General features: G+C 43.2%; 1 protein-coding gene across 1 annotated transcript in view; it reads right to left on the bottom strand.

The window, feature by feature from the left end:
- Nucleotides 1–14,143, bottom strand: part of ROR1 (receptor tyrosine kinase like orphan receptor 1) — a 405,106-nt gene that overhangs the window by 89,852 nt on the left and 301,111 nt on the right. The window lies entirely within an intron of this gene.

Below are 14,143 nucleotides of genomic sequence, written 5' to 3'. Positions count from 1 at the left end.
GAATTTGAATAATTTCCCCAAGGCCATCCAGCCTGTAAAAGGTAAGGGATGAAAAGGGAAATCTCAGCCCTAAGTTATTTGTATTGGGTCAGGCTACCCCTGCAGGGTCATGAAGGGATGCTGTCCTAGGATTCTTTAGGGGGTAGAAGGTCTGGGAGCTACAAAGGGATAACTTACAATCTAATTCCCTTAAAGCTTCAGCGTGATCTGGGATTCAGATGTGTAGGTACAGGTAGCATGAGAATCAGAAGATTAGGAGTAACCTACTATTTTCTCAGGGTGTATTTGTGCTGTAGTTACATTTGTATCAGTATTGCTGTCTTGGTCTTGTCCGGGCTTGGAAAGGCTGCAGGGGTCCTTCATGACTGAGCTCTAATACCCAGTCTTCTAAAAAGGATATGAGCTCTTACTTAAAGTCAAACAAATGGTGCCATGCAGCTGTATCTGTAGCTTGTCCTCCATCCGTACCCTTGGCCCAGAGCTGCTGCAGTTAGGAGATACCTGATGCTCTTACCCCAAAAGTCATGGCATCCCTGCCTTTATCCAGGGTGAGATCTGTTTCTTGTTTGGACCCTAACCAAGAAGTGACTTTTCCGGCCAAAGAGAGTTAAAAATGCCCCTCTTTTTGCTACAACATGAAGAAAGGAATGGGTGGGGTGTGCAGTTCACAGAGACAGAACATTCAGCCATGCAACAATTCTTAAATTAGAAGATAAAAGGAGGCATCTAGGGTTTTACAGAAGGTGATGATAGCAAGTGATTTAGAAGAAAATTTAAAAATAGACCAGGGTTTCTCAGCCTCCGCACTACTGACATTTTGAGCTGGACAATTCTTTATTGTGGGGCTGTCCTGTGCATTGTAGTGGTTTAGCAGCATTCCTGCACTCTACCCACCAGATGCCACTAGCACCCCTCTCCAGTCATCACAATCAAAACTGTCTCCGGATAATGTCAATGTCTTCTGAGGGTCAAAATCACCCCTGCTGAGAATCACTGAAATAAACTAATAGTTTCCAAAAAAGAAAGCAGCCAATCCCAATGTGGGGGGCAAATAAAAAGAAAGTTATTTGACATGGAAGATATACAAAACATCTTTTGAGCAGAGGACTTCAAATCAGATAAGAACAGAAGGTCCTCCTTTAGTCACCCCAGCTAAGGGTCTTCTCCAGAGCACGGCTTCTGCCAATCTTAACAAAAATCCTCCTGGAATTAACAAAAGTTCCAAGATTGTTTCTATAATTTTTGAACTGCATAAACCCTACTGAACATCACAATCAAGATTCTCATGCTCAGAAAGTGAGACAACCTGCAAGGATGCTAGACTGGCTTCCCTCTATTTTAATACTTTACTTGCTACATAACCATAAAATCGTAGTATTGAAAGTATCTATGAAGCTATTTAATTAAGCTTACCAAATTTCCTGCACAAGATCCTTGACAGATGATGGAAACCTTTCACAAGGTAGGTTATTCCATCATTGGACAGCACTACTTACTTACCAGTTTTCATGTTGGGGGTTACAATCTGCCTCTGAGAAATGACCATTTGTTGCAATAAGTCCACTCCCTCATTTAGATGTTTGAAAGTAGACCCTGAAGTCACCTATTAGGTCTTTTCTTCAAAGTCTCTTCTCCACTGCAGTCAACCATTCCCAGTACGTTCAACTGTTTTTCACATGCCATCATCACCTGTCTCATCACCAGTCACTCTCTTCTTCCTCCTCTGACCACTGATTCCTTCCTCAGGATCCAAAGGGGTCTCACCAGCACCTCATAATTGCAGTCAACAATGATGCTAAACTCTCACTCCCATCATCAAGGCCCTAACATACTCCTTTACCTCTCATTCCCCTCAGAAGACTTGTCTTTGGTCTCACAGACAGAACAGGCATCGTATGGATACAACTCTCAAGATCATATATCCTTTCCTTCTGCCTCCTACCTGGGTCCTCCCTCCCAGACTTATTCTTACCAATTTACCTATGTCTTTAGGTCTCTTCTTATTTCTCCTCCAATCTGAGGATAAAGATCTGTCTCCACCAATCATTCTTCCTAGTCTGTGTTTTTAGTTTTTCCCTCTCATTCTCCCCTTCTCACAGCCTACCTATATGTGTAGGCTTTCCCTTTCAAAACCAACCAACAAACATGGCCATTCCTCCCTGTAACTAGAGCACCACAGTACAGAGCCACCTCCCTCTACATCTTGGCTCTGCTAAGGGTCATCCATATCTGAAGCCTTATCTCATTTATTTCTTACTTCACTACAATTAGCATCCTCATATCAGAATACTCCCTTTGCTCCACACATACCAAGGGATCTGAAAACCATTTTGTTTTCTGTGCCTGGAATGATATCTCCCTTGTCCAGTTAGCAAACTCATTTTTTTTTTAAGACCCTCAGATGCCATCTCCTTTGCATGGCCTTCCCTAGAGAGGTAGAAAGATAATCAGACCACCACATAGTCAGTTTTATAGGTGTGTTTTAAGAATTAAATAAAATAGAGCTTCCCTGGTGGTGCAGTGGTTAAGAATACGCCTGCCAATGCAGGGGACATGGGTTCGATCCCTGGTCTGGGAAGATCCCACACGCCGCGGAGAAACTAAGCCCGTGCGCCACAACTACTAAGCCTGTGCTCTAGAGCCCACGAGCCACAACTACTGAAGCCCGTGTGCCTAGAGCCCGTGCTCAGCAACAAGAGAAGCCACTGTAATGAGAAGCCCACGTACCACAATGAAGAGTAGCCCCCACTCACCACAACTAGAGAAAGCCCGTGCACAGCAACGAAGACCCAATGCAGCCAAAAATAAATAAATTTAAAAAAAAGAATTAAAATAATATATACCAAGTGCTTGGTGCAGTGATTGGCACAGGATAAATGCTTGATAAATTGCAGCTATTATTATTAGCCTCTTAGGCAGGTTCCGTTTTTTTTCTCTAGGTATCCCTTATCTTCTCCAGGACATTACGTTGCATTTGTCTAAGCAGGTGACAAATTCTCCACCAGTCTGCAAATCTAAGGGCAGGGACACCATTTTTTCATTTACATGTACCTAACACTGAGCATAACGCTTAGTACCTGGTAGGAACTCATATCTGATGAATGAGTGAATGACAATTCACTTGCATGAGTACAAGGTAATTATCATGTCTTATGATTAACAAGGGTATACTGGTTCTGGCCTTTTCAGCAGTGATATCACATTTCAAAACTCCAATTTACGTCCATGAAGCTTGGAATGGATTTGAATGCCAAAGAGCGGGTTAGCGTTCCCTGAGACTGATTCCCTAGTGGGGGGAACCACCGTGCTGGATCTTGGGGGCCGAATGAATTCTTGGTCCTGGCTGGCGCTGTCTGCCCTTGGAGAGTCATGGTTGCCCTAACGGCCAGCCTCTCCAGGTTCAGCTGTGGGCAAAACACTGAAGGCGGAACAAAAGTGGCATTGCTGGGACAAAGTGAGAGAGTGGCATGGACATATATACACTACCAAATGTAAAATAGATAGCTAGTGGGAAGCAGCTGCATAGCACAGGGAGATCAGCTCGGTGCTTTGTGACCACCTAGACGGGTGGCATAGGGAGGGTGGGAGGGAGGCGCAAGAGGGCGGATATATGGGGATATATGTATATGTATAGCTGATTCACTTTGTTATACAGCAGAAACTAACACGACATTGTAAAGCAATTATACTCCAATAATGATGTTAAAAAAAAAAAAAAGTGGCATTGTTGCCACCGCTCAAAGCGGGCTCTTGGGCAATGATCAGAGGACTTGTTTGTCAGCTTCTCTCTTCCAGACACAGCACTCGGTTCCACCTCTGCCTTCAAGAACTGGGGTAATGGCAGCCACCAAGTACAGGGAGAAAAGGTATGTTTATGCCAGGTGTGAAAGCGCTTGAAGGAATGTTGCTTGGTAGCTACCAAGTGGAGATGAATTTTTCTGGACGTTTCATTCTGGTCATGGTGTGGCTAGTTGTTTTATTTAAGTATACACTAGTCAGAGCCAAAGAGCTGTCCTCTAACTTTTTCACCATCATAAAAAGGAGTCTTACATCCACCTGCCGCCAAAGACCTATGCTTTACATATTTTTGTCGAATATAAAAATTTGAAGTTTTGATGGGGAAAATATTTATATATTGAACTCTTAGTGTATGCCAGGTACTTTGCCTCTGTACTATGTGCATATTGTCTTTTATTCCTTATAATAACCCTATGGGGAGAGTCTATTATTTCTATTTTATAAATGAGGAAACTGAGGCTCAGGTAGTTTAAGTAACTTGTTCAGGGCCACACACCTTATAAAAGATCTTACTTGTAGTCAGTTTGTCTAAGGACACACAGTTTTTTAAAGGATCTCAATTAACGAACAGCTAATTAAGTAAAAAAGTAACTGTTCCCCTTACTGTTACAAAAATAATTATCTTTGTAAAATACAAAAATAATTAACCAAAATGTATTAAAATACAACATATAAATACACTAGGTATATAAAAATACTACTTCCAATTAAAGCCTCTAATTAGCATGAGAATGCAAATGTTTTTTCATTTAATTGATCTAATTTGAGACGAATAAACTTCTGGCTCTAGTTATCCTGTGCTGTTTAAAAAAGTAATAATAATAATACACAACAGTAGGACTTTTGAAATTTCACAAATAGTTCTTGGAGTTTTACTACTCACTCCAAGTGTCTGTGGGGTCTGAGACTTATAGGATGTCACTTCTAGGTGTCACTGCTCTAGAGTATTATTCTCTGCTGCTTGCCCTTTGAAAACGATTTCTCAATGTACTGCATAAATGCTGAATGCCATTTTTGTTCTTGGTGGCCTTTTCTAAACTTAGGCAAGATTCTGTCCAACGGGAAGGCATGCAAAGGTCTTTCCTTTGACCTCAATGCTTATCTGGAGAAAACACAATTTTAGGATTTCCTCAAGCTGTTTGCATGATCCCTGGAGGTACAGATCATAAAGATTTCAAAGGAATTTTAGGACCTGGGGAAGAAATGAAAAGCTCACCTTTGCCCTTAACTTTGTGTGTCCATCAGCCAGGGGATCTGGGGGCCAGGCTTACTGGTGACTCCAGGTGTAAGCAGGAGGGTCCGATTTCAAAGTCCTTAGGAAATTCTTACTCCAGGACCCAAATAAGGGGTTGAGGCTTTGATTTGCAACAGAAAGACAGCTTTGAATTGTTTTGCAGAGTCCATTCTACTCCAAGAAACAAGATTCAGAGAGACCAGGGTAATAACTTCCAGCTAAAAGATGCTGGGATTCCTTTTGCTCTGTCAGCAAGAAAGGCAGAGACTGAGCTGACACTCAGACCCATTATAAAACCTCCTTAAAGATGAGGCACAGAATATCACACTGCAGGGAATTCACTGATGGAAAAATAATGACAATCCTGTCTTCTGGTGGCAGTCCATCAAACCAGCATAATCCACAATTTGTCAAAGGTCGTTGCTAACATGGGTGTGACACTTACTCACCACTTTCTGAAAAGGTATGGACAGACTCATGGTCTGAGCTCAAAGAAACAGTGGATTGAGACTTAAACCTTTACAAAGCGCCACTTGTGTAAAGATGTGAGGTGCAGCATTATTTATAAATAAATGTTTAAAAAGGGGAACAAGTTGACAAATGACAGTGATTTTAGTTAGAAGAACATACACGTTAGTGATGAGAGATAGGGAGATCAAGTCACTACGTGGAAAATATCTAAGGTACAATGTTAAGTGGGAAAAAAAAGATGGAAGCAATTGTACATACGTGGCTATTGCAATCATATGAAAGACATATGGGGGAAATGACCCAAAGGTACTGATAACATTGATTGAGTGTGTATTATGTGCCAGGTGCCCAATAAAGCATGAATAATCTCATTTCATCCTTACCAAAAAATTCTATGAGGAAGCGTCTATCAAGATGCTTCTTGATAGGATGAGAAAACAGGCTGAGAGAAGTTAAAGTAACTCGCCTAAGATCTCACTGCGGTTAATTGTTGGAAGCAGATACTCAACCTCTCTCTATTAGGAAATTACGGTTTTATTGTAGGTATGGGAGCTATGTATACACTTTTTTCTTTTAACCTATTTTCCAAATGTTCTGTAGTGTGATTATATTAAATTTAAAACATTTAAAAATGTGTATTAAATTAGAACTCATAACTTCCGAGAATGTTCAGATAATATACTCATTTCCCATTGGACAGTGAATTTGAACTCTGGTAAGTCTTATTGCTTGATGAAGCACAGAAATGAAAATGTTACCCCGAATCAGATTCAGCAGACATTCTTTGAGCCCTGGCTATAGAGAGGAGTACACGAAATAAAGCAGGTGCTTAGCATAGTGTCGGGGGGACAATAGTAAACACTCAACAGATATTATCTGCTGTTATTATCATGTGCCGGGTACTGTCCTAAGTGCCCCTCACAAACACCCTGAGTGTTTAGTTATTATTATCTCCATTTTGCAGATGAGGAAACTGAGATTCAGAAAGGTTAAGGAACTCACCCATTGTTCCTCAGTTACTAAGTGGTAGAGCCAAGCCCAGTGGTGCTTCCCCTCCCCTGTACCAGCTTCTCTCCAGCACAGGTGAAACATATATGGTGCCATACACTTGCCTAAACCGGAAGCCCAAACCCGTGTGGATCCCCCTACTTGTACGTAAGTCCACAACGGAGAAATATCCAGGGATTCCAAGTCCTCTGGTATCTGTCCTGACGCTGTGTCAAAATCCATTTCCATTTCTTATCCGCAAAGGAACTTCCTTCTGAGTTCTCCCAGCACCTCCTGCAGAGCACTGCATTCTCATGGTCTCACCTAATCCTCTCCATCCTTTAGGACCCAGTTCAAATTCAGCCTCTGCCAGGAAGCCCACATGCCCACATCAATTTCTCCCTCTCTTGACTTCCCACAGAACATATTTTTTGGTCATTTAATTATATTCCACGCTGTTCAATCCTTTAAATAGTTAATGTATCTAAGACTTGACTCTTTGAAGTTGGTGGTTCCTAAGAGTAAGACAGTTTTATATATGTTTCTTTTTCTGTCCCTTCAGAGTGCCTAGTATAGTACAAGTTCCTTTAGTATTTGTATTACTCGGGACTCTCAGTTGCAAATAACAGAAAACTTAACTCCACTTGGCAGAAGCTAAAAACGAAAAAGCGAGGGTAGAGGGAAGAGGTGTTTATAGGTTCATGTAACTGACAAGTCCCACGGCTTGGTGCACGGCTGGGTTCTCCAATATACCAATTGATCTGGCTTGGGCACGTGGCTACCCCACTTGGAGACTGGGCCAGCTCCATCCAGACGGATAGTGGACATGAGACAGTCTTCCCCAAAGGAAAAACAAGCTGCTCTTGTCCAAAAGGATGAAGGGATACCGGGCAGGCAAGAACAGCAGATGTCCCTTACCTTATTGAATCAAATTCCTCGGCACTTTAATACCAATAATAATAACTGTTCTTCTCTGCTCAGGCACCAGACTGGAACCCCATTTGGAACTGCTAGGCAGCGACAGAGGTCTTATTAACCTGATCTCAACTGAAGTGAGCCAGGCCTAGGGGCAGAGCTACAAAGGAGAGCTTACAAATCTCTGACACAGCATTTTAATACCACAGGGGATTTTTTTCCTTTCCCACAAATTGTGTTAACCCTTCGGGAACAGGGGGGAAACCCTGTGTAGAGCTCATTAGTGGCTTTCCTTCAGAGCTCTTCAAAGAGGCTCCGTCATTTGCCAACGTGATTTTTCTTAATATTGTGCAGACGGCAGGCTAATCCATCTTCAGATGATCTAATTGACTCTAACTTTCTCTTAAGAAACGCTGCACGGAGTTGCAAAGTCTTAATTGCGGGGTGTATGCTGAATGTCTCCAAGATTACAGAGCCAAGTACTCAAACCAAAGCTGGGGAATGTCCGGTGGAAACTTTCAGGGGAAGAAAATGGAAGGTACAGAGTGGCCAAGTGGGGAGCTTCAAGTCCACTTCTTGGGCCCTAGTGTTCCTAAAATTGAAGAGATTCCTCAACTGACAGCCTAAGAATTTCCACTCACGGAGGTTCCCCTTGTGGCGTCAAAGCCTCACGCTTCCATTTATGATGGAGGAAGCGGGGCAGGAATAAAGGGGCAGGCAGAGCAGTAGCTGGCATCTTCCCACTGGCTGGGCAAGAATAAGGACCCCAAGTGGCCAATCTTTTCTTAGAGGTTTCCCGGGCCTTCTGCTTTCTTAGCCCGGCAACATTTATACATCTTGCAACGGGTCTAATGAAATAAAACAGATTTATGGAGAGGAGATAAGCTAAGCAGAGTGGGGGAAGGGTGGGGAGGGAAGGCTGGAGACAGAGCCTGGAATTGCGATGCTTCCTGTGGTGGCGGGAGACAGGCAGACAGGGCCGGTGAGGTTAACGCAAATACCAGAGGCTCTCTTTAATTTAGCATTTCTCTTAAACTTTGTGGACCTTATTTATCTTGTTTATTCATCACAACTACTCTGTGAGGGTTCAACCGTTCTCTGAATTTCTATCAGGGTGAACCGAGGCTCCCAGCTGAAGCCTTGGCTGTAGCTGGTGCCCTGCAGAGCTGGGATCCAGACTTCTGATTCCAAGGTGAGTACCATTTGCTGAGCCCCTGCCCCAGACATGCCAAGAGGGTTGCTGGGGGGATGGGTCAGGGTCACATGCAGGTTGCCGCACCCCCCCCTCCAAGGTTCCTGGCATGTGTAGGTACAGATAACCCAGCTCTCCCATTCCCTGGCAGGCCTGGGGGAGCTATCATTTTTACTAGGATGAAGTCATATTAACAATAACATGGTCTCTGTCAACATCAGGCCCTCAGGCCTTTGTTCTGCCCTCCCCCACAAATATATTTATATTGGCCCCAGCTAAAAATATCCCACTTTCCATTTGCATTTGCAATCCCTTATGTCTCATCTGGTAGACAACACGCAGGAAGTCAGGCTGTAAAGGAACCAGCAGTAAACCTACGGCACTTTATTAATTCCACTTTCACGCCTCCCGGGGCCAGTGAGCATAGGAGAGCACGGTCAGACTCCTGCACCAGAGCCCTGCTTTCCTAGAGACTGGCTCATATTCCCCACTTAATCCAGGGCCCCAAAGAGAGTCTCCATGGGCCATTTACATTCAACAACCCTAATGAAGAATCCACAGGAAGCAAACCCTTAATAACTGGGATAATAGCAAACTTCCATTGAGGGTTTGTTACGGGCCAAGCACTGTGTGCAATGATTCACACACATTATCACACTTAATCTGCAAAATCCCTTGAGTAGATGCTATGACGATCCCCATTTTTACGGAAGAGAAAACCTCACAGGTTAGTCTGCATCCCCAGAAGTTTCTCTGCTCTGAGCCAGGCAGTGTCGGAGTGTCCGTGACTCCCCAGTTGATTGTTTAGATATTCATCAAATGCCCTCTCTGTGCCAGTGGTAGAGGACACGAAGATGATTTTCCCATGAAAGCCAGAGACACATCCATGCCACTCTCCCTGCAGTCACCACTCATCACTGATGACGGAAAAATCCAGGTGAGGATGAGGCCCATAGTATACTTCATCAAAGAGCCACCAAGGTTGGGTTTCCCTGGTGGCGCAGTTGTTAAGAATCCGCCTGCCAATGCAGGGGATATGGGTTCGAGCCCTGGTGCGGGAAGATCCCACATGCTGTGGAACAACTAAGGCCGTGTGCCACAACTACTGAGCCTGTGCTCTAGAGCCTGCTTGTCACAACTACTGAAGCCCGCGCACTTAGAGCCCGTGCTCCGCAACAAGAGAAGCCACCGCAATGAGAAGCCTGTACACCTCAACGAAGAGTAGCCCCGGCTTGCCACAAGTAGAGGAAGCCCGCATGCAGCATCGAAGACTCAATGCAGCCAAAAATAAATAAATAAATTTTAAAAAGCCACCAAAGTTTATGAGTATGTGCATGGGGGGTGTGAAGGTGGGTTGGGGTGGGGAAGGGGGCATGAGTTAAATACCAGCTCTGTCCTAGGCACTGTTTGGCATTTTGCATGCATTTTCTCATTTGATTTCATTCAGTTTACTTTTATTTATTGAACTTAATCTTTTACACTTCCCTCTTCTCTAGGCCATCTCAGATCTTTTTAGTTCTTTACAACCTATCTACTTCCATCCTAGACCAAGTCACCAAACCACCGATTTTTCCCATAGGGACTAATACAGCAGCCTCCTTACTAGCCTTCCAGCTCCTGCTCGTACTGCCTCAGCCTCCACACAGCTGCCAGGGTACTCCTCTGGTTATAAGTTAGAACATGCCACTCCTTCAGCTAAAGCCTCCCACGGCTTCAGTCACTCTTGGATTTAGATGTCCACGTCGCACCGCAAGACTCAGCTCCTACTTACCTTTCCAACCTCACGTCACTCCTTCCACCCCTACTCACCCAATTTCAGCCACATTGACCTTCTTTCCGTTCCATGATTGTGCCAAATCCTTTCCCACTCCAGGGCCTTTCCTCTTGCTGTGCTTTTGCTTAGGATAGTCTCTCTTTCCCCAGCTCTTCTCAAGGCTGGCTCGTCCCATTCATTAGATGTCAGCTCAAATGCCAACTCCTTGGGGGAAAACTTTTGCTCACCAAGCTGTGAAAGCAGCCCCTTTCCTACCCCCAGAAAATTGCACATCACTCAATATTCTTCCTATTTAACTTATTTGTTTCTGTGTTTGTTGTCAGTCTTCTACTAGAACCAAGCTTCATTAGGACAAAGAACTTGCCTGGTACTGCTTGCCAATGTGTTCCCAAAGCCTTGGCCTGGCACACCGTAGTTGCCCCATTAATATTTGCTGAATTAGCAATATTAACAAACGAACCCTCCCAAGGACTCCCAAGGCGGACATCTCAGGACATTCTTATTCTGTAGCTCAAGAAACCGAAGCTTAGGGCAGGCCTGGGATTCAAACCCAGGTCTGCACAGCTCCTATGCCAGGCCTCTCGTAACTATGCCAGGTAGTCTCCCAAGGCCATTAAAATACAAGAGGCAGGCTACACCATGGATGAACCTTGAAAACATGCTTAAATGAAAGAAGACAGACAGAAAAGGCTTCATCCTGCATGATTCCATTTATATAAAATGTCCAGAAGAGGCAAACCCAGGGAGACAGAAAGCGGACTAGTGGTTGTCAGAGGCTGAGGGCAGGGGGAGATGGAGAGTGAGTGCTTAATGGGTACAGAGTTTCCCTTTGGGGTGATGAAAATGTTCTGCAATTAGATAGCAGCGATGATTGCGCAACACTGTGAATATACTAAGTGCCACTGAACTGTACACTTAAAAATGGTTAAAATGGTAAATTTAGTGTTACGTATATTTTGTAATGGTAATAATAATAAAAGCAAGGAATGGGCTTCTCTGGTGGCGCAGTGGTTGAGAGTCCGCCTGCCGATGCAGGGAACGCGGGTTCGTGCCCCGGTCTGAGAAGATCCCACATGCCGCGGAGTGGCTGGGCCTGTGAGCCATGGCCGCTGAGCCTGCGCGTCCAGAGCCTGTGCTCCGCAACGGGAGAGGCCACAACAGTGAGATGTCCGAGTACCGCAAAAAAACAAAAACAAAAACAAGGAAGATTCCCCAGGAGAGCCAGGTACCCACAGCCATTTGGAAGTTGAGCCAGGAACCCACTCCAAGCCGTGGTCCCCTCGACCCCCACGTGGTGCTGGCTGCAGATGTCATTGTCCTGACCTTCTGCAGGATCTGCCTGACAGCGAGGTGGACTGTTTCACAATTAACCCTAATCTAAAAGAATAACATTTTACTCTGCGACTTCGTAGTGCTTCTCTTTGTAATTTACCCTTTCTCTTTAATCAGGATGATCACCCAAACAATCGTATATACATATAATTTGTTTTTAATCCAAGAGACAATGTAGCCTGCCGAATGCTGATCTGAAATCCTGTCCGACTGCCGCTCTCAATATTTGAGTTTCTATTTTTAGCCCTAAACAGAAAACTGACTCAAACAAATATTATTCTGGAGAAGTGGTGAGTTCTGTAGTGTTTTTACCAAGGAAAGTCTCTCTCAAACAGAACTGAGAGGGGATGCAGTGGGGACTGGGGTGGTGCTCCGTGCTGGAAGATGCCTGAAACATCTTTCTAACCCCAAGGCTGGAACATTATCCAGTCCCCAAGTTTAACTGAACGCTTCTCATTTTGCTCCCAAATATCAAATCTCCCCATGCTCTAACCATTAGAGTGGTTTATCAGGGTTAGAAATGCTAACTTCTTGGTTTTTCCCCTGAATTCAACGAAATAGGCTGGACGACACTGGTAAGATGGTGTTTTCAGGACTGTTTGGAATGAGGCCACGGTGTGACTGTTCACTGCCTTTTTGGGTCACCTGGGCAGAGTCGGCTTAGAGAGACTGCCTGGGTCCAGGTCACTGGTAAATGAATGAGTAAAGGGCACATCATTTATTCAATCAGCACTTCAACAAATGCCTACTAAGTGCCAGTCACTGTGCTAAACCCATTATTTCATTTTAATGGAACAAGTTATTACTCAACTCCTACTGTGCACTGAGAATAAAGAGTGAACAAGGTAAACAAGTTCGCTGCTGCCAGAGGTGATGATCTCTGTAGACTCTAGAGCTGCACTGTCCAAGATGGTGGCCACAAAACACATGTGGCCATTGAACAGTTAAAATACGGCTAATGCGGTTGAGAAAACGGAATTTTAATTGCACTCAATTTTAATTAATTTTAATTAAAAACTGAAGCAGTGTAAAATATTTTTCTGTTCAACACAACTTTATTTGTTCTGGTAGGACTACATTTTACTTTAACTGCTGTATCACCTAAGATTTTATTCTTTTACTATGTTTCATGTGTCAAGCAAGTACATTGCTTCCAACATTCCATATTAACACATCACCAATCTATAAGGTAAAAACAGAGTAATTTCTGATGACTTTTTTCTGTACACTATGTAACAATGTAATTTGCTCGTTTTGAGTATTTTATGCAGAGAGCATGAATTATGGTGAAACCTATGTAAATCATAGTTGGTGACTAATTTCAAATACTATTATTTTCATTATAATATAGTTAATTTATTTTTCTAGTTAAAAAATAACTACAGACAAATTTTGAAGTTTAAAATGAAGGCATACTACTGATGCAGAATTGAGTAGTGATTTGGAAGATAGGACTAAGACCAGAACAGTAATGGGGAAAAGAGACTGGAATAAAGGATGTTGCAAATTTCATGATGAATGCCAACTGTGCAAAGCCAAATAAAAAAAGTTGTTTATTGTGTTAAAAAATTAAAGATAATAAAGTAGACAATATTAATGTGGCATTTTCAGCAATTACACAGTGATTTTGATTTTAAAATAGGTCCCTCTCAATAGTCAAAAAAGAATCAATGAAACTGGTCACCTGAAGTCAGAATTAAATGTTGTACAAAAGTTTTTTTTACACAGTTTTTTTTTTTTTTTTTTTTTTTTTCGGTACGCAGGCCTCTCACTGCTGCGGCCTCTCCCGTTGCAGAGCACAGGCTCCGGACGCGCAGGCTCAGTGGCCATGGCTCACGGGCCCAGCCGCTCCGCGGCATGTGGGATCTTCGCGGACCGGGGCACGAACCCGTGTCCCCTGAATCGGCAGGCGGACTCTCAACCACTGCGCCACCAGGGAAGCCCTTTTACACAGTTTTAACAGAATCTGAGTTGTGACTTTGGCCAAATTATGAAACCACTTTGAGGTGGAGAGAGTATAAAACCACTTTGTTTTAGTTATGGGTAGGCTGTAGAATGTAAAACTTTTCTAACAAAGTCAAAGACAAATTGACTCATAACTTGAAAAATAGTAGGAACTTTTCTTTTGCTTTAGATGAGTCGAAAGTTATAAAACTGGCCAATTAATACTTTGGGTGCATTTTACTTTAAATGACTTCCATATTCACAAAGAAATGTCAATTTGTAGCCCATAAAATGGAACTCCTGGAGTAGGTAGTTTTTAATCTTTTACATTTGTCAAAGAATTTTAGCTATGTATGAAGAAATTAGTTTCTCCCACGATGGACGGTATTCCAGCTGTTAGGTCAAAAATTTAGACTTAGTGGAATCTTAAAATGACTGATGGTTTCCTTATTGCTTAGTTCTGTTTGAAACATATTGAAAATATCTGTGCTCAGTT

This window comes from Delphinus delphis, chromosome 1 (assembly GCF_949987515.2).
Source record: "Delphinus delphis chromosome 1, mDelDel1.2, whole genome shotgun sequence".
Lineage (NCBI taxonomy): Eukaryota > Metazoa > Chordata > Mammalia > Artiodactyla > Delphinidae > Delphinus > Delphinus delphis.
This window is presented reverse-complemented; position numbering and strand designations above follow the sequence as displayed.